The sequence below is a fragment of the Python bivittatus genome, unplaced genomic scaffold, assembly GCF_059951505.1.
Source record: "Python bivittatus isolate LINGU-HERP-01145 unplaced genomic scaffold, Pbiv_v1 ctg000530_np1212, whole genome shotgun sequence".
NCBI lineage: Eukaryota > Metazoa > Chordata > Lepidosauria > Squamata > Pythonidae > Python > Python bivittatus.
In genome coordinates, this window is record NW_028277085.1 from 357,808 (window position 1) to 378,267 (window position 20,460).

Consider the following 20,460-nt stretch of genomic DNA (forward strand, 5'->3'; position numbering starts at 1 on the left):
GCAGCACTTAGAAGAACATGCCAAAGCATGTAAAACATGAGTAGGATTTGTTTATGCTAGATAAACATGGATTAAAAATCTTCATAATAACCCCAGCCTTCTCAATGGCCCTTACTTATGGAACGCCTCCTCGCTTGTGGTACGGCTCACTCTAACCCTGCTGATATTTCATTAAAATGTCAAAGAAGTTTTGTTCCAACATGAATTTGGCCCTAAGATTAAATTAGTTTAAGATGTCCTACAACGTTTGCCAACTTTTTAAACAAATCAAATTGATTATATTTAATTTCATTTTTGTCCTGCCTTTCTTTGCTCCTGCCTTGAACCTGACAGGATTGGGGCGAGTTACAAATACAGTACATTAAATCAGTCTTTCTGAATATTCTGACACCATTTTGCAAATGCATTTTTAGGTATGCTTTGAATATCCTGTGTTAAACCGATAATTCTGCGGTTCAATATAAGAGAATGTTCAGTTGAAAACAAACATATCTGAAATTGCTTAGTAGATTAAGATTAGAATTTCTGCTGTAATTAATGGTGAACCAGGCAATACCATGCTGGCCTTAAGCCATTAAAATTACTTTCCCCAGAAATCTTCCTCATTAGTAGAACAGCTCCTGTCTGAGGAAGACGTTGAGGCAAGTGAAGAGGGAAGGCCTACATCCAGAGCTGAGATACTGCTTTGTGCCAAGGCTGCCCTGTTGTGGCAGCCTCCTGTCTAAGATGTCATACCATAAAACAACACACAAAGTTATACTCCATGCAAAGTCAGCAGGGTAGTATACTGTCCCGGTCCTGTTTACTCAAGCAGGCAGTATTTGTCTGGAACTACAGGGAGATGTTTCTACAGTACTACGCAACAAAGCTGTTTAAATGGAAGCATTCAGGCAGAATTTGAATTTAGAATCTTAAACCTACAGAACAGTGAATTCCAATGAATTATGGCTCTTTCTTACAGAACTCTGCTATTTTTTTCCATAATGTTTTATTCTGGGTTTCGAGATTAACAATCTGGGTGATTTCTGCTCAGGGATTATCTGTTTGTGGTATATGTCACCTACTTCAGATAAATTTGTGTGGACAAGAAGGCTTGAATAATGTGTGAGAAATTGAGCACCCTGTGCCCAATCTTACCTAGACAATGGCATTAATTTAGGTTTATATTGGAAGCATTCGGTCTGGTTAGGGCATAGAGAGTAAATATGCAGCCTGGACTGATCACCCTTTTTCCACAGATGAGAGGAGAATCCTCTCAGCTACATTATGTGGCTCCTGTTAGAGTACAACTTTCAACTAGCATTAATGTGTTGCTGTAACTTGTAGGATTTAATAAAAGTTTATGGCTCTGCTCTTCAAACTGTGCTTCAAAATTCTAATTCTTTTTGATGTAGTTGCCGTAGTAGGTGTAGGCAGTTGCATGTAGCCTGTGGGATCTGCCATATGAGTTCCTGGGAGATTGTATTACATTCGTAAGTACTTGATCGCTTGATGAGATCATTTAGATATGCGAAATGAAATGTTGTCACTGCGTCTGTAGTGTTTTGTTCTTTGGTTTAATACCTTTAAGGTTTACTTGAAGGTTGTACATAATGTCAGAGCAGAAACATCTCCCCTTCTGCAATATTGGTGGTTGCCTGTCTTTGTATGATTTGTTAAATAAACCAAGAGGAGATTCTGTATCCTGTTCATTTGTTCCTGCTATTACTTGAGTAGCATCTATTAGATGGTTGGGTCATTCATGGTCAGAAATTTTGGCTTTTTGTGATGTGTAATCTTCTGGTTGAGAAGTAGCCTATTTCGTGGAAAACAATTTTAACATGTTAATTTGTTCAGTGTTACCCTTCCAACCCCCGCAGGATATGTGAACTCAACCGCATTCTAAAGATCGGGGATGTCTAGAAACACGTCTGGACTATACAGAGTACTACATTATGCATCGTTTCAAAAGCCTATTTTGTTCATTTTCCTTAATGTTCACATAACATCACTAAAAAAAAGTATACTCTTTTTGCTTCTGTTTATAGCTTTGTTTGCCAAATACAATAATACCATGACTCCACATCAATAAAATGAATTTGTGCAACCCCTCACCCCGCCATGAAACTATTGTGTTGGGGTTAGGGCTGGACAAGATATAAATATACTGCTTTCAAAAATGAAATTTTAATCTATACATCAAGTAAAAAAAAAAAAATCTTACCACTCAATAGAAATAAGCAAAAAAAAATTCTAGTAAAATTTAAATTATTCTTAATTGAAGGATGAGCTTGCTTGCTTTTGCATACTTCCTAAAATCTAGGTTTTATTTTGAAGACAGACAGTTTCATTTCACAAAAGTCAGAGGAAAAGAAAAGAAAAGGGTGTTTCCTTGCCTTAAATCAGCTCTTTAAATGCTGTAGCTTGCAAAACACAGGCAGGCTGTAAGTTGCTTTGGCACTCTCTCCCCCAGCATGGCCGGACAGATAATAGTCACAACCCCTCTTCTTTCCTCTCCCTTGGTCGGAGCCTTGTGTGGAAGCCTCCTGGCCTTGGAGCGCAGTCTCTCCCCTGAGAGGCAAAACAGTATATTAAGAAAAGGAAAACTCTCAAGTTTCATTCAGAATTGTGGAATTGTTGCTGCTTTGCATCAAATGAGCCAGCCTGCCCAGAAAAGAGTGCAAGAAACTTAACTTCCTGGCAGCCCTCCATCTGTTGTCTCACAAGCCCCCAGGGTTACAATCCCAACTATGAGAAACACTTTCCTAGGCCATTTCTTGAATATTAACTTTACAGAAACTGAAAGAGGCCTTGAGGATTGACTTACAATTGCCCACTTTGTAAGAAACTGAACATACAGGAGGTATATAACAATGTGTTCTCCATCTCCATTTAGCATATTTCTAATAATGTAGTGAAAATAGATCTTCTCGATAAAAGAAGCAATTCAGTAATGCACATTCCTACAACTCTGATCTCTTATCATAAGGCTGAAATATGCTGATGTTTTACTAAACTAAAATACTTATAAATTCTAATAATATTAACTTTAATACATCAGAATTTGAAAAACATACACTGCTCATTGAGATTTGCATAACACACCAGTTGATCAGTTTATCAGACTGCATTGATCAGAAGCATCATTGGGTAGATGAGTAAATGTTCCACCTTCAGAGTGTAGATGGGGGTTGAATTATCTAGATATCCTTTCTCAAACTTTTTATCCAGAAAGAGTCTCAGGGAACTCCTACATAAAAATTATTATATCTACAGCTAGCATTGCACAGCATGCAAAGTAAAACAAACAATTTTTTAAAAATCACAGTGTTGCAGAACCCCTAGTGAACTCTCGCAGAACCCTAGGGTTCCATGATGCCCCAGGTGAGAAATGGTTATCTAGATGAATTATGAGAAATTGCTTTGGCCTCACTTTCCAGAAACTAACTTAAGCTTAGTAGCTTATTAAAGACTTAAGCCATAAAATATTTTCTTTCACACTCTTTTTCAACCAGTCAGTTTACTAGAAAAAGAGATTAGCAAAGCAATTAAGTAGTCTAACATGTAATTACTATGTCCAGTGAAATTCTTATCAGGTTATAACAACCCAAAATTAAATTCTCAATTAGAGTTTATAAACTTGTATTTCAATACCAACAGCGTTATTTGCAGGAGTTCTGTTCCAGTGTAAGCCTGTGGATTATGAAGTCATAAATAACCACCCCTTGAGTCTGTTGGAATGGAGGGTTTAGAGTCTGGAGTCTAGTCCAGCACAGTTGCTGTCTGCCCAGTGTATCTACATTCATTTCTCCTTGCTCTGTTATAGCCAATACCACTGAACCAGCCCACTTGTAAGGCTCCATGGGGTGTTCTTGCTTCAGCTGCCCTGCTTTTTTGGAGTGATTTGCCCATGTATTGATGGAAAGAATTATGAAGAAGGAGGCTGGGTACCGGAGCAAATACAGTTACATCACACAGACAACCTTATCCTAACTGGAAAAAAGTGCTTTGTGCATGTGTAGTAACCCATCTGCCATTTTGTGGATATGTAAAATAACCAAAAATAAGGCCAGGATTGCAAATATGTGAAAAACCTTACACGTTTATTGAAGTCTCGTTTCCAGTTATGAGTTGTAGATAGGCAAAACTGTTATGAAGAAGACTGCCAATAATGTGCCACCTGTATTTCAAATGTTAAAAACTTTGCAGCTAAGTAGGTACAACAAACTACTTCTCTCAGATGGGAAAAATATTCCCAAATCAATTTTCTGTGGAAAGCAGTTCTGTCTGGTGTTAATCTTTTAAAGTTAATATATGAAGTGCATTTTAATTGTTGAAGATACACACCATTATCTTCCCTCTGCATATTATTTAATTGTGAATATAACATTTAAATATTGCTTAATCCAATAATTTTTTGTAGTCAAAACATTCTGCCTGAAATAAAAAATTAGATTGATTTAATAGGGCTATATTGAATGATGTGTGTAGTAGAAAATAAAAATTAAGTCAGTGAAAGTAGATGGTCTCAGAACTTCAGGAGATGAAAATGCTGATCAGGGAGGAACAGATGGTTGAAATGGTTTGGATGAATCCATTCTTAACACAGTGTAGTGTGTGTTATATTTTGTTACAGAACTGGGCACTTCTTATATCTTGTCCAAATAGATTTAACCGCATTAGGTTTCTACTACCTACCTGTGACAATTGGGCACTTTTGACCCTCTTCCTGTATCCTACTTCCTACAGTGGAAGGTGATTGTAGGATATTGTTGTGGTACTTGAATAAAGTTGGCTAAACTTTATCTCAGTGAGGATTTTACTTGCATTTTCTCATATCCCCTCCTTTGCAAAGTCCTGTAATTTTAATTAGCAGATGACTTAAAACAAGAAAACAAGACAAATGCCATTCTGTAAATGTGATGAGGACAACAGCTGTTGTATTTCATGTTTTTTCTTTGATTGCAGTTATGGAAAATGCAGAAAGTTTGATCATTTGGGGATGGGGAAATTGGGTTTCCCCATCCCCAAATGATGGGGAACGTATAAAGCTACATTTACAACATAGCAGTGCTCCAGTTCCCTAAATACTAAACTTATATGCACAAAAGTTGCTGTGTCAAAAATTTAGCAGCAGCAGATTTGTGAAATTGTTAAGACTCCAGTTTTCTTACTGGCTTTTGCTTGGCTGTGATCTGATTCCTGTCAGTTAAATAGACACATAGCAAAATAATTGACTCTGACATTGTGGGGAAATATAATAGCCCGTTTAAAAAAACGGTTACATATGGTCTGTATCTTTATCTTTCAGTGGTAAGATTCTTTTTAAAAAATATTGCCTGCATATGATGGTAGAGTAAGTTTTGTGGGTGGGTGTATTCAGATTTATTTATTTTAGTCCAAGATCAGGATAAGGTAATATTTAAAACTGCAGTCTTATGAATACTCCCAAATATAGCAATCCGTGTATCTAGACTAAGTAAGATAACTAAATTTATTGCGGGGCCCAGGAGGAGAGCCTTTTCTGTCGTGGCACCTGCACTCTGGAATGTCATCCCTCCGGAGGTCAGATTGGCCCATCCCTGTTGGCCTTTTGCAAGGCCCTGAAGCCTTGGCTCTGTGCTAGGGCCTGAGGCCCCAGGGGTGTGACCCAGCCCATCTCTGGTTATGTTGAATGCTAATTGTTGTTTTTATAATTTTCCTGGCTACTATGTGTTTTACATTTTTTTTGTATATGTTATCATTTTTAATGTTGTTTAGCTGCCCATATATTTGAACAGGCAGCCATATAAATCTATAATGTGAGTAAATAAATAAATAGAACTCTAAACTCTTTATAGGACTATTTTTTTTGAAGAACTACCAAATAATTTATTATTAGCGTGAATGTTAATATTATATGGTGACGTATTAAAATTTTTATTATCATAAAAATAATAAAATACTATTTTGTGCTATCCATAAAGAGAATACAAATGAAAGTAGTAAAATATTCTATGCTGAAAGGCTATAACAGTATTACTGTTAAGCAAGAAAACCAAAAGACTAAGCGTAGTACATGTTTCAAATACAGTATGTTTTTGTGGTGCTGTGCTTAAATGGGCTTCTCCACTATAATTAATTCCAAAAATAATTCTAGTCCTAGATAAATAAAGAGGATTTCACAAACTTGATTTTTTTAAATATGGCTTTCTTGATTTTTTAATATGGCTTTCTATTCATATACAGAGTTTCTTTTGAATATGATTTATTTAAAACCTCGGAGAAAATATTTAAACATATGAGAAAGATATATTTTGGTGAGCTTTTTGTCAGCTTCTCTAAAGCAGACAAATGCTGCTATCCTAGAGAATAGCTTTATTTTGTCCTTCTGTTATTTAGGATATACTTGTTCACTAAAACAAGCTGCATACAGTGGGTGGACCTTAAGAGTCTCCTGTAAAGTTTACCAGTGCTTTTTGCGATGTTACCCTCTGGTGTCATTTTTTTCTGAGGGCTTTGTAAAGGCAGTAGCAGTTTCTCTCTCAAGTGTTAAGTGCTGTTTAATATTTTATTTCAGTAATGGTTGGACACACACTAAAAGAACGGTTTCTTCACTACATTTGTTTGAAGACTTAAAGACTTCAATTTCTATTGCAAGGTGGCTTGTCACATCTTTGGAATCTGACCAAATATTGTGTCGGAGTGAATGGACTCCAATCACTTTTTCAGCAGGAATGTTCTAAGTCGTTACATATGACCACCTCTTGGTACATCTCTATAAGTGAACATGTTTCTCCATCCATGCTTGAACTGCAGCTTTTCTGGCATTAGAGTACCTATCAGTGGGCTTCAGGATGAAGTAGGTGCATCTTGGTGGTCATTGTCGTGGCATGGTGTCCCAGCCACTACTGATATCTTGTTCAACATACATAATTTTGTACTGAAATAGATAGAATACTTGACTCAGGTATTACAGTATAGAAACGTGAACTTGGAATAGTGACAGCAGTTGCAAAGCAAAGATAGATCTTGTTAGGATTCTTTTGTGCTAATTTCTAGGCTTTCTAAGCTCAAATATTGTATGGGTAATATTTGAAAGTAAAATAAATGAACAGTAGATTCTTACTTCCACATGTAGTTTGTTTACTACGTGTTATTTCACTTGAAATCCTATTAATTGAATTAATAACCACAATTAAATAAAATGAATTGCCTCTCTAAGTAAACCAGTCTACAAAATTTGTTGATCCCCATCTGCACATACCAGTCACCCTCTTTCACAAACAAACCACTCATACTCAGAAAGGGAAGTTGATGCACTTGGAAGCTTTAGTGAGGAGAGAAGGGAAAAAGGAGGAACAAACCTGGATAGAGAGGAGGCAAGAAGAAGAAATAACTGGGCTAGTAGGAGCAAAAAGGGAAAGAGAACCTGTTTAGGTCTTAGAAGTGTGTGTGTGTGTGTGTATTTTTTTTTTAATCAAATGAATAGCCCTGCCTTTATCTTCAAAGGAATTTATGCTTTGTATCTCAGATGTCTATAGCTCTTTGCACCTCGTGCTAATTTCGTTCTATACAAAAGCTTTTCGTATCAGTTAATGTAACAGGTTCTACCCAGTTTGTCAGCAGTTACTTGGGAAAAAAAATTACATCAATTTCCAATCAGTCCTTTAAAATATGAACAACCATCCCTGCATTACAGTTGGGTAAACAAATCAGTAATGTGTTCTTGAAGGCTACATACTGAATTATGCTAGTAAAATTTCAAGTTAAGATTCTTAGGCTTCTAGATTAATTCCTTCATATTTAGCTGTGTAATATTGTATAATACTTAACACTCCTGATTTCCGTACTCTCATGAGTTGACTAATCATAACTATGTACAGAAATTTTGTATATTGTTCCTTAAACATGCCATTTATGCCTTGCTGTATTTGGGTAGCTTTCAGCCTTATGTGTATCACTTGCTCTTTCATGGAATGAAATGTTGATTAAAGAATTTTCTTTTTAGTAGTGCAGTTATGTTGCAATTTGTTAGCAGAGTTTGAAAAATTGAAAAACATCTTCAAGTGAGATATAATTCTTGGATATATTATTGTAGAAGCCAGAAATAGCATTTCAAGCAATGGCTTACAGTCTCATAAAAAAAAGTTTTCTTCTCTTGAAACAGCGAAATAAGTAACTAACAATGGTAACCTATATATGAAGTATTAGGATTGCCCTCATACATAGATATATACCATGCTTTTCCCTTTTGGGATACCAACTTTATTTAAAGTGCAGAAAAGGAGTAAGATATAGTAAGCCGAAGAAATTAAGGCATGACGTAAAAAAAAGAAAAAAATAGCTAAATATTGCTATTCTTATTTATGTTTACCATACTTATGTTTATATATAATTATTGCATTGTAAAATTATATACTGCTCATCACCATGTTATGGTGCTGGCCACTTAAAAAATCTAACATTCAGTAACTAGTACAATAAAAATAATAAACTAGATTGTGACGTTAATCTTAGTCTATATCCACTTTAAGAAAACTGGTAAAACTGAAACAAAATAGAACCATGTTATCTCAGGTGAATAAGTGCTGAAGACTTCAAACTGTATTTGAGAGTAATGTATAGCAGTTCAAATGTTTTAAAAAAATTTACCTAGATCATAGCATTTAAGCTGATCCACATGTAATCATAAATAGAGAAACCTATTGAAATTAACCAGATTTCTATTAATTCTAACTAATTTTAGTCTCGTTGATTCTTGTGAATCTATTAAGGATGAATACATCAGTCTTTGTGCCAATATGCATAAAGATGATGGCGTGAGAGGTTAGTTCAGTACCCTGGGGAGATGCTAGTTTATCCCTGCAAGGATATTTTTATGCCTGTATCATTGTTTTTGCTGTTAAACACAGATGTGAAGTTGCTGGGAGAAATCATCTGAAGTTTTAGATCTGGATGTCATGTACATGCTGATAATAGTTAAGTATCATTTGTATAAACACCCAGGGGTATCATCATCAGAAACTAGTAGTAGGAAGCTGTGGGCCATTGGATGAAGGTGCACCACAGTTTATTAGATGTTAGTCCAGCTTTGGAGGTGTGATGTTTATATCATCAGAACTTCATGAGCCTTGGAGTCCTTCTGGACCGTGTGTTGCTTCTGGTAAAACAGGTGGTATTAATCTAGAGTGTTCTTTTTATCAATTGTCTGTTATATTTCTTGAAGGTCGGGAGCTAATATACCATACTGGTAAAAGGGGTATCATAAAAGAGGGAGTGTTCAGCCTTCAGCCTAGAATGAGTGGGAGGAAACAGTCAAGAGTTTGTCACCCTAATTTAGCTATGTAGGTATCTACATAGGGAGAGTAATCACTGGGACGCTTGCATTGTAACTTTCACCTTCATTTCTACTATTCATTGGAATTCTTGGATTCTCATGGTTGGTTGGGTTGAACTGTTTCCTGTCCAGACTGCAGAGGAAAAAGTTGGAAGATACAACTGGTGTAGATGTCCACAGGTTGGCTCCTCATGAATGCAGAAATATGAATATAAAACTACACTCCCAGCCCTTAATTTCCTGAGCCCAATTCCAAGTGCTGGAAGTTACCTTCCTAAAGCAGTTTGGGATTAGGATATTTGGAGACTGCCTCTGATTGCGTGAAACCTTGTACACCAAGATTTTCTGATTAGCTTGTGTTCCTTTACCTCCTGTAGATAAAAACCATTGACTGCTGGAAGGCGGGGCTGCAGGTTCATTGAAGCAGTCTCCCTGATGACCATAAAAGGGCAATATAACTTGCCTGTTTTGGTTGGACATTGCAGTTGGCTGAGGAAAAGTAATCCTGTGGTTCCAAAATGCTGTTCAGGAGTACAGCTGGTTGTCTGATTCTTCTCTGCCACCACCATCTGAGGGGCTGGCTGTTCACGGTAGCTGCAAATTGCTTTTTGAAACTCTTCTCAAGTGAAATAGGTGCTTGTTGGATAGCTGGGGGCGGAGGGGGAGGTGGTAGATAAGGGGTTTTTTCTCTGTGAATTCCCTCTAGCAGAACTAGTTTATGATACTACATGCTTGATTTTCTGGTTATTTTGGGCTGCTAATTTTAGGAGAGATGTTTTTAGTTGAATTTACTATACGTATGAGGAAATATTTTCTATTTCAAGATAGAAAAATGGTCTACATATTTGAATAAACATCAGGATTTATGTGACTGAAAAATATTTAATTGAAGAAGTAATAAAAAAGGGAAAAACTGCCTCTTCGGCTTTAAAAGTTTTGACATTAAAAGGCTTTTGGAAAGTCTTATTAAATGAAAGAAAACAATACCATCTTTAGGTATTTTAAAGACTCAGAACTTTGGTCAGATGTGTGCAATGTTGCCTTAAGTTGGAGGGGCATCATGAAAGTAACATAGCTGACATTGGAAACAACTGTTTTCAGAAATACTGGGTCCGTTTATATAAATATATTGCATAAGTCTAAAAGTAAAGTTTGTGATATTCATAAAAATGTAATATTAAAATACAAACTATATAAAACTATATTAATGTAGAAAAAATCTGATGTTTTGGTAAAGCAAAATGGAGATTTTACATAGCTGTTCTTTTAAAATACTAATGTTATAACTTGTTATATTCATGCCTATTTAAGGCTATGGCTGCTTAAAATACTCCAGTTTTTACTCACTGAAAATCATGCTGCTGAATTCTTCATTTAATTAAAAGATATTGTTTTCTAATTATCAGTTGTTGCTGCAAATTCCAACAATACTATTAAAACATGAAAATATTTTAATTACGTTTACATTTCTGCATATAAATATTTGAAAAAGTGGATTATGGTACACAAAAGTTTATTTGTGTTAGCTTTGATGGTGTTGTAGGACCTTACTGATTGCTGTGGTTGAAGTTCAACTTTGACTGTTCAAGGTGATCTGTTAAAACTCAACAATGGCACATTTGAGTGGTTTTGGATAAACCAGTTGACCAGTCTGTGATCTTGACTGAGTGGGTAGCAAGGATCAGTCTGTTCAGGTAACTAGTGTTGGGCAGATTAAAGCAATAAAAATTTTTGTTCTTGCAGAACTGACCTTTCTATAGTAAAATCCACTTCTGCAGCCAGCATCGTTGCCGGTGAGAAGAGAATGACCCAGCAGGCAGCTTCTGGGTTCCTCTTGGAAATTGGTTGTATTGTGACTTACTAATGTATGTGTGTTAAAACTATTTAGCTTTGATCAGATGTAATATTAAACTGGAAAAGTTGCTATAGATAGAGAACATAATTTTTATAGCTTTCGTTTTTTAGAAATGCTAAAGTTCTGGCATATTCACTTCCCTGTTAGAACTATTTTCTATTTTTTTATCCCAAACCTCCAAACAAAGGCAAGTGTGGGTTCATTAGTGACCAAAGTTGATTCCTTGTTTTCTGTCAGGCAGGTTTTAATGTTGCTGCGGGATTCAGTGTGAGAGGGTGGTATGGGTATATTTTCATTTTTAAAGCAATCACAATAGTCTGTGAGCAGCGGGGAAAGACTTGTCTTCAGAAGTGTGTGGTGAGAATTGAATTTCAAAGCTATGCTACAAGAGTGACTTTTTGAATATTGGAAGTATAATTAACAGATGGCTTCTTCTCTCATTTACACTGGAAAAGGAGTATTGTGTTCCAATGAATGTCTGAAAGGAATAAAAGGGACTAGATTGAGCCATTCAAAGATTTTATCCATGCCAGAGGGGCTGTTTAGGAATATATATTGTTCATGCAAGAAATTGCATGTGAGGTGAATCTTCTGATTGCAGACATTAATATGCTTAAGACTTATTACTAATTAATGTACCAGGCACAAGCCAGTTGCTTAAGAAAAATTCTCTTTTGAAGAAAGCGTTTAAGAAAGTAGTCTAGGTTCTGTTAAGTGCTCTAAGCATTACCCATGGAATTAAGTGTGTTTGCAAAGGTGTGTTGCTTTCTAATCCAGCCTTCCCTAACCTGACACTCATCAGATATTTGGGAGCTGTAGGTTCCTGAATTCCATCTGCTGTGGCTTTTAGTCATGTTGCCTAGGCAGTCTGAGAACTGTTGGATGCCAGATTGAGAAAGACTACCGTAACCCCGTGTCATGAGAATTACAGTTCTTCCTCCCTCTTTCAAATGTTCATATAAGCTAGCAATTAGTGTATTATCTAGTTTAGGGTGAGTCTTTATCTCTTAGCTCTCATTTGAGTTGTAATTTTAATATCTGCACCAATTATTTTGACATCACTTGAGATTGAAGCATTTACAACAACTAATATCATATCTGATAGGGGGTTTTGTTTACTTTTCTTGGAAGATTTAGGATTTTGAGCCTGTAAATTCCCCTCACATGGGGATGCTGCCATTAAAAAATTCTGTTTGTTGCTGTCTCCATCTGCTTGCAGGGAACAACTGTACCCAAGCGTCTTGGATGATATAGAAGAACTCCATGAAACAGAATAAGCAAGTAAGATATAACCCCACCTCACCTCTAATAAGTGCAGAATGGCTTCTAAAGAGAGAGACTTGTGAAAAAGGATAGAAAGTTTAATATCAGATCCTGTGATCTTAAAAATATGTTTTATTAGTGTTGGGCATAGGGTTCCGATAAAATTAAAGGCACAAGAAAATACATGCATCACCTATGACATTCGTTTAATTATCTTCTCCCCCTCAAAATATAACCAACTACATTTGAAATTGGAGAGAATTTCAAAAGCAAATTGTGATGATACATGAGACTAGCATTTCAAAGAAAATTAAGCACATTCTGGTTTCTCACCAAATCACATTCTTTTATTTTGTGTTTCCTCTTTATGTATTTGTTTACTGGGATTGATATGCTGCTCCAATCAAGCAGGCCTTTGCCAAGGAAGGAATACGATTAAAGAACTGTCTGTCTCACTGTTAGATAGTTTGGTGGTCTTCAAGGAGGCATGTCAGTATGGTGGATAATGCCATCCTATGAAACATTTGTGGCTATATCCTTGGTAAGGATCTACTTGGATTGAAACAAGGAATGTTTATCTAAATCTATGTACATTTTACTTAGCTGTAACTGGAATTAATGTGGCAAGATCCATATGGACAATAATAAGTTGCAGGTAGAATGTTGACTTCTTTAGCCACAAAAACTCAATATGGGAAAATTCAATTTTAGCTGTAGCTGCTAAATCTTTTTCAAGTTACTGCAGATAAAATTCTGATGTTTTTTTTTTTTAACTAATTTTGGTTTACTGTTTTGGCAGTTTATTCAGTTTATTTGCACTATTTAGTTATTTGGGATCATGGTTCAATTGCTATTTGAAATTTTGCAGTTGCTAGAGGCTTTGGAAGAATTGATTGAAGCTCCTATGCAAATAAACTATTTCTATAAGAAGTTGAAGGAAGTTGATAACGTAAATAGTTACATGAATTTCATGTAAGCTTTGGGGTAATGAGCATGAATGTTGTGCTTCTGTTAAAACAATGGAAATTTGCTTTGAACAATATAAAATTAATTTATTTTGATTTTAAAATGAAATCAGTACAGTAGAGAATTCTGTTTTGGGTATATCCGACACTTTGGAGAATGTTTGATAATGATTGGTTGCAGTTGCCTTGGTGGTAGAAGTAAAATTCAGGCATTGGAAACCTAACTTGGTACTACTGTGTTTTGAGCTGAAAGCCGAAGAATTGTTAACATGACTTTAGATTGATGGTTGTGGATAAAGATGTTCTGCCGAGCTACATCCCTAATATTTGAATCCCATCAAGAGTGAAGAATGGTGAACGTTTCACTCATATGGGTTGATAAAAGAAACTATTGAACGTTGGATGAATAAATCTGTGCCTGATTTGCAGCAGTGGATTGCTGATATGTGTGACCTGTCAATATTTGATTTCTTTTTGGGGATGGGAGCCACAGGAACAAAGTAGATGAGCGATTGGGTCAGTTTTGGGGAAGTGTTTTGTTTACAAAATAATTTTGCAGAGCCTTTTTTCCCCCTTTTTTGAAAACTTTGATAGTATATCATTGTGTTAATACTATTATAGCTCTGCATACTTTTTTCCTGTTAATCGGTTTGCTTTAATTAAAAAAAACTCTCATTGGAATGGAGGAGGTTTTGAAATGTTAAATAAACTTACGGAATGCTTTTTGCTGGTATCACACTTTTTGATGTGTATATGTTTCTCTTTCTGCAAAAGATCATTTGGGCCATTATATTTAGTTTTAGTCTGCTGTAGTTAGGCTTTGACCCACAAAAAGCAGGGGCATCTTCTTAATGAAACCAGTGCTTCTGTAAAATAAGCTTGAGTATACCTTTATGCCACAGTAGGCAGATAATTATGATTCCAGTTAAGGGGTTGCAAGTTTCTTCCTTTTTTCCTTAACATTGTTTCAGTAGATCTAAGTTTAGTTTACTTGGGCCATTTCTCACCTTGCCTTACTCTCAGTAGTCCTTGCAGTCTGTTGTAATTCCCTTGGGGAGAGGGACAAAGGGGAAGGAGGGGTGGGTTTTGCTGCAACGTTAAGATGGCTGCTGGATGGAAAATACTGTAACAATCCTGTTGTAACCTGTTAAGAGCCTCAGTTAAACTAAGGCTGCTTATAAAGGTGAAAAACAAATCTAGGTGGCTCACCAAAGTAGATCTGATGTATTGTAAAGGTAGAACCCAGGAACAGTCCAGTGAAATGCAAAATAATAATAAGAAAGAAGGAAGCAGGTGGATTTTCACAGCTTTCCTAAAGATTCATAATCATGGGACTTGATAGAATGTTGCTCGTTGGGAAGTGTGTTATTTGGGTCGGGTGCAGCTGATTGGATGGCAAAGTCAGTAGCCTTTTTTTTTCTTTTTTTCTTTTTTGGCATTACAGTTTTGGGTCTGGTTTGCTATAAAGCAGTAAGAAAGCAATTCGATAAACAAAACAATACTTTGACATTATTGTTTGCATGACACTTGAAGACTGGTTTCAAACTATTCTCAGATGTACGTAATCACTAAAATATTTAAGGGTATAAGAAATGAACTATCACCTGAAGATTATTGCAATAAAATAATGGCTCCTTTTGTGAACCAGGAATGTATTAACACTTTTCATTGCTCCGTATTCTGATTTTTGCATGATCACTTAAGAAATCAGTTAATCAGTTTAGGGAGAAGACTACCTGCTGACCTCCGGTTTGAATCCTCAAGGATATAGGCTGATTGAGTATGAGAATTGTGTGAGTCTGAAATGATTTCTTTGGCTTATTTCTTCCTGTTTGTAAAAGCTGTTAAGTAAACCAGGGAACATCTGACTAAGAGTTATTTATAATTTTGACTGATCTGTGATCTTTAATTTCTTTTCCTAACAGCCTAGAATTTGTTGATATTTGTTCTTGGCATCAAACACTGACAAATTAGGGATCCTTGTTTTGTTATTCTATGTCCATCTCTAAGACCAGTCAGACTGAAAGTATGAAAGAGAAAGCTCTCTTCTGCTGAAATCCCATAAGTCTTTGGAACAGAGTTATTTTATAGTCTGCCAAGTCCTATTGCAACCAATTTTTAGCAAAGGTATCAAAATTGCCCTGCTTTCTATGGATTTCCCTTAAAGTACATTTTAATAAAATCACATTAGTTTATTTTGGGAATGAGATGGCTGTTTTATTTTTGTTTGTGGCTTTTATTTTTGAAATCTGTTGCTTGTAATCAATCTTGTAAACTGTTGTAAAAGGGTTTGTTTAGGTGTTGTTGTTTTTTAAACTTTGAAAAAGAGACATAAACCTGAGGCCTAGTACTGCATGTATTTCTCTGACACCTTGATGCTGAATTACAATTTTTAATAAGGATAGGCAGAAGAAATAACTATATTAGCTATACTTAATTAATTTAGTGTCCATTAAATTAAATTTAGGTTTTGTTGTGGCTGTTCCTGTTTGGAATATGACCCCTAACATGCCAACAAATGTACCCTTTCTGTACCTTTCAGCATAAATATCTTTTTGGGCTGCAGCCACCTGGATGATACAAAGTATTTCAAGTGTAGCTGTACCATAGATTCATGTAATGATACCAGCTATTTCAGCTCTTGCTGATGTTATTGCATGGTAGTCACATGTAATCTGTATTTGTGGAAGAGTAACATCAGTCTTTTTAGAAACAACTGTGACTCGATCAAGTAGGGTTTATGACTCTTGAAGACCACCTAATTCATTTCATTCCAGCTTCCAGGAACTGCTTCCCCTGGAGAAGAGAATGTGATATAGCAATACAGTAGAGGACTCCTTCATGTTTATAATTTAGCTGTAACACAACTAAGTGTGTGTAATTTTTTTTAACTGCTTTTATTGTTTTGTATTTGTAAGCCAGCCACAGTCTATGGCAGTGGGCAACTATAATACATTTAAATAGATAATAATTAATAATAATAATAATATAATATAGGATTCACTTTCTAATCTGTACCTTTTGAGTTTACAGTGTAAACAATTTGCAGCTTTTTGTCACAGTGCTTTGTAAATTCAGCCATATGTCCATAGTTGGTTCTGTTAACTGCATTTTTTTTATTTATTTATTTATTTATTTATTTATTTATTTATTTATTTGGCTTGTATGCCACCCATCTCCCCCACGGGTGACTCTGGGCGGCTCACAATAAAAAAGAAGAAATACAATTCTCTCCAAGATGGCTAAAAACTATAAATAATTTAAAAACATATTAAAAATACCGTAAAAAACCTCCTCTAATTTTGGCCCTATAAAAATCTGTAAGATGCTGGGGGGGGCAACCCATCATCCCACCAGCCATCTCCACAGGTGCGGGCCCCCCTCTGGCCCCCAGGCCTTCTGGCAAAGCCAGGATTTAATACCTTTCCTGAAGGCCATGAGGGAGGGGGCACACCAGACCTCAGGAGACAGGATGTTCCATAGGGCGGGCGCTACAGCAGAAAAGGCTCTCTGCCTAGACCCCACCAATCGAAATTCCCTGACCGGTGGGGTCTGCAACCTGCCCCTTCTGCTGGACTGAGTGGGATGGGCTGAAGTGACCAGGGCGAGGCGGTTCCTCAGATAACCTGGTCCCGTGCCATGAAGGGCTTTAAAGGTGATAACCAACTCCTTGAATTGGACCCGGAAACAAACTGGTAACCATTGCAGCTCACGCAACAGCGGTGTTATATGTGCCCTCCTAGGGGCATTAAGAACTGTCCGCGCCGCCCCATTCTGCACCAGCTGTAGCTTCCGGATACTCTTCAAGGGTAGCCCCATGTAAAGCGCATTACAGTAGTCCAACCCAGAGGTGACCAGGGCATGAGTGACCGTGTGGAGGTCCCCTGATCCAGGAAGGGGCGTAACTGCCGCACGACACAAAGTCGTGCAAAGGCCCTCCTGGCCATGACTGCCACCTGCTCTTCGAACAGGAGTCGTGAATCCAGGAGAACCCCCAAATTACGCACCGGGTCTGTCTGGGGTAGTGCAACCCCGTCAAGAACCAAAGATGACAAAGTCCTAGATCTTGAGGCTCCCCGTATCCACAGCCACTCCGTCTTACCAGGGTTCAGCTGAAGCCTGTTGTCCCCCATCCAGGCCCCCACAGCCTCCAGGCACCGCGAAAGGGTAGTCACAGCATCACTTAAGGCACCTGGGATGGAGATGTATAGTTGGGTATCATCAGCATACTGATGATACCTCACTCCATGGCGCCGGATGATCTCACCCAGCGGCCACCCAGTATTTGTTCATTATTATGTTGAAATGTAGAGTTGTAACTTCTCACAAAATTCGTCTTCCTTGGTGGTCAGCTGTTAGCTTCCTTATTTAATAATTTATGGGAAAATTAAATAACACTATCTTTTCTCAAAGAAAGCCTTGATTCCTCTGTTTTTGCTAGCATGCCTTGTTGCTGTAGCTTTTGTTCTGATACACTAATCAGATGCATGGCAACCTGGAAGATCCACTATGTTCAATTTGTAAGCATTCTTGGCATCTTTTAATCTCCCTCATTCCAAAATTGCTGTATTCTGGAAACTCAGAAAGATATGCTGCTTTAATCTAATTAAGTTTCTTTTTGTGTAATTTCAGTGATCCTATATTCAAATGCTTTTGCTTTTAAGAATTAATATGCCTCTCTTTAATATAAATGTATCAAAGGTAATTTACAATGCAAGCTTAACATAAATAATAAAATATTAAATTAGGTTAAAAGCCTAGGAAAATAAAGCTATTTTTACTTAGAATTTTCCCTTGTAGCAGAAATTGTTGGTCTTGTGTTTTGCCAAACATATACTCAACTGAGAAACAGTTTATTATACTGGGAAACCTGTAGTTCAGTGGAATTTGGAAGTATTTTCTTCCTGCAAAAAAGCTTCAGAAGGCCTAGATCAGTAGTTCCATAACTTTCCTTGTAAGATTTGGCAATCTCCAGAGAAACAATTAGTTGTCTTCAAGCCCTGGTCATAAAAAGCCCATTCTTAGACTTTCCTTGTGTTATTCCACTTTGAATTTGTACTCTTTGAATGATATGGATTTGTACTAGCACTGATGAATACTAGAAATGACTTGGGCAAAATCTGATTTCATCTTTGACCATATTTAACTAAATGTCTGTAGGAATTATCATCTTCCCATTTATGTCCAAGTAGCATGCAGGAGATTAGTGTCATCTTGTTTGTTCTGGTCACTTTTCTTCTTCTGCCAATAGTGGCAGTTTGCCTGCTCATAAACAGTTCTGTGAATTCGCAAACTATGGCAAAAAAGATTAATATTACATTTATAGACCTCCAAATCACTAAGGGCCCTGGAAGGTTTACAGATAACATACACAAGAAACAATATACAATGAACATACAAGATATAAATACACAAGAAACAGATATTACAGAAATAGAAATATAACAAGGGGACGCTGTTAGTCTATGGTGGCAAAAAATCAGGAGGCTGGTAGTACCTTTTCTGACTAAAATTGTATTAAATGTTGAAAAAGGTGCTACCAAGCTCCTGATAATTCTTGTCATAATAGCCATAATTTTTGTGTGTGACGATCTCCATATCCAAGAGCTTGGTATTCCTTGTATTGCATTTTGATCACACAAGAAAGAAAGGCAGTCATTATTAATACGTTTAGTATTAGAAACATGTTTGAGAGAATGTCTTTCATAGGAGTGGAATCTTACTTGCATCTGTATACAAGCTATAGGTGCTAATTTTAGAACTATTTTTTCTCTATATAGTGTATTTAATCAAGTCTATATGTAGATTTTGCAAGCCTTTTAAAATGTATTGTTTTCTTTCTGTGCACTGGATAGCAAAGATCTTTGTGTTTGTGTTCACTGTGGTGGTCATTTTGCCTTGCCTTAGGGAGAAAAGAATTTGATATGCCAAGGATGACTTCTGTCTCTGTTGGTGCCAGCCACCACACTTCCTCACTTCTTGGACCAAGGACAATAAAATTACTGCATCACTGTCAGCTGCAGAATGTGGCAAAGTTGTAAAGGGCTTTGGCTCTGGGAAATGTTTTGGAAAATTAGCCTTGTATAATGATAATGTGCTAATCATATGGTAGGATTCTGTTGCTTTTGTAATTTACGGAGTTAGTATTTCTTGCTTAGTAAATGACATTTCTTTGTACTTTTTGAGCAAGTCCTGCATATGGTATTACTGTATAAAGAGAATTCTCAAAAACAAGTCATTTGTTGTGTCACATTTGTCTCTTGGAAAAAAATGATTTGTTAACTTAAGTTTTTGTTTTAATTTTATATGAATTTCAGCATAGCTGTTACATCCTTTTTACCCACAAGGGTCCAGTTATGTATGCAGGCAAGTTAGAGGAAAAATAAAAGTTACTAACAGTTACCAGTAAAATCAGCCTCCTTTATTGAGTTTGAAAGTGAAGCAGTTGAACACTGCTTTAAAAATAGGATGAATGTAGATTCGGAGAATTACTGTGTTGTCGTTTTTGTTCTTGGTATATTGTTGGAATGTGCTATTAACAGCAACAAGTCTATGCAGCACTTTGGATATTTTTTCCAGAATGGTATTTCAGAGCCATGGGGCTCACATATAGCACTTTTCTGCAACTCTTCTCCTTTGAAGAAGCCGTGTCTTTTCCCAGGATTCTGCAGCTGCCTCACATCCTAAGAAAGAACATCCCTGATTTAAAGTGTTTCATTCAAGTTCTCACTTGCTCTGAGGCACCTCTTTGGAATCCAGTTCAAAGTTGTTGCAGTGCCCTAGGAAGCATGCAAAACAACAAGCTAGTTAAAGATGAATCAGCACAGTCCTACCACTAAATGGTTTTTTGCTTGCCAAACTTGGTGAATTTCCAAAAAGCATTTGACAGAGAAGAGAACAAGGACGTATTGAGTTTGCAAATGATTGCAGTTAGGCTAGACTATGAAGTATGCAAGATCACAGATATTACTAGGTGGCAAATGGATTGAAAGAAAATACAAAGAGGAGCTTCCCAAATTGGCTTAATAGTCATCAAGAGGCAAATGTGATTCAGTGTAACTAAGCTTAAAGCAAATTTT

At 36.6% G+C, this 20,460-nt stretch overlaps 1 protein-coding gene across 7 annotated transcripts in view; it reads left to right on the forward strand.

Moving 5' to 3' along the window:
- TCF12 (transcription factor 12) overlaps positions 1–20,460 on the forward strand; it is a 94,674-nt gene that overhangs the window by 3,706 nt on the left and 70,508 nt on the right. Inside the window, exon 2 of one of the 7 annotated variants that reach the window (XM_088148219.1) lies at positions 12,373–12,434. The exons of 5 other annotated variants lie outside the window; for them this stretch is intronic. The gene's annotated coding sequence lies outside the window, so the exon portion shown is untranslated. Of the gene's footprint in view, positions 1–12,372; positions 12,435–12,829; positions 12,958–20,460 lie in introns of those variants that run through there. One more of the 7 variants, XM_088148220.1, reaches the window with a different exon arrangement.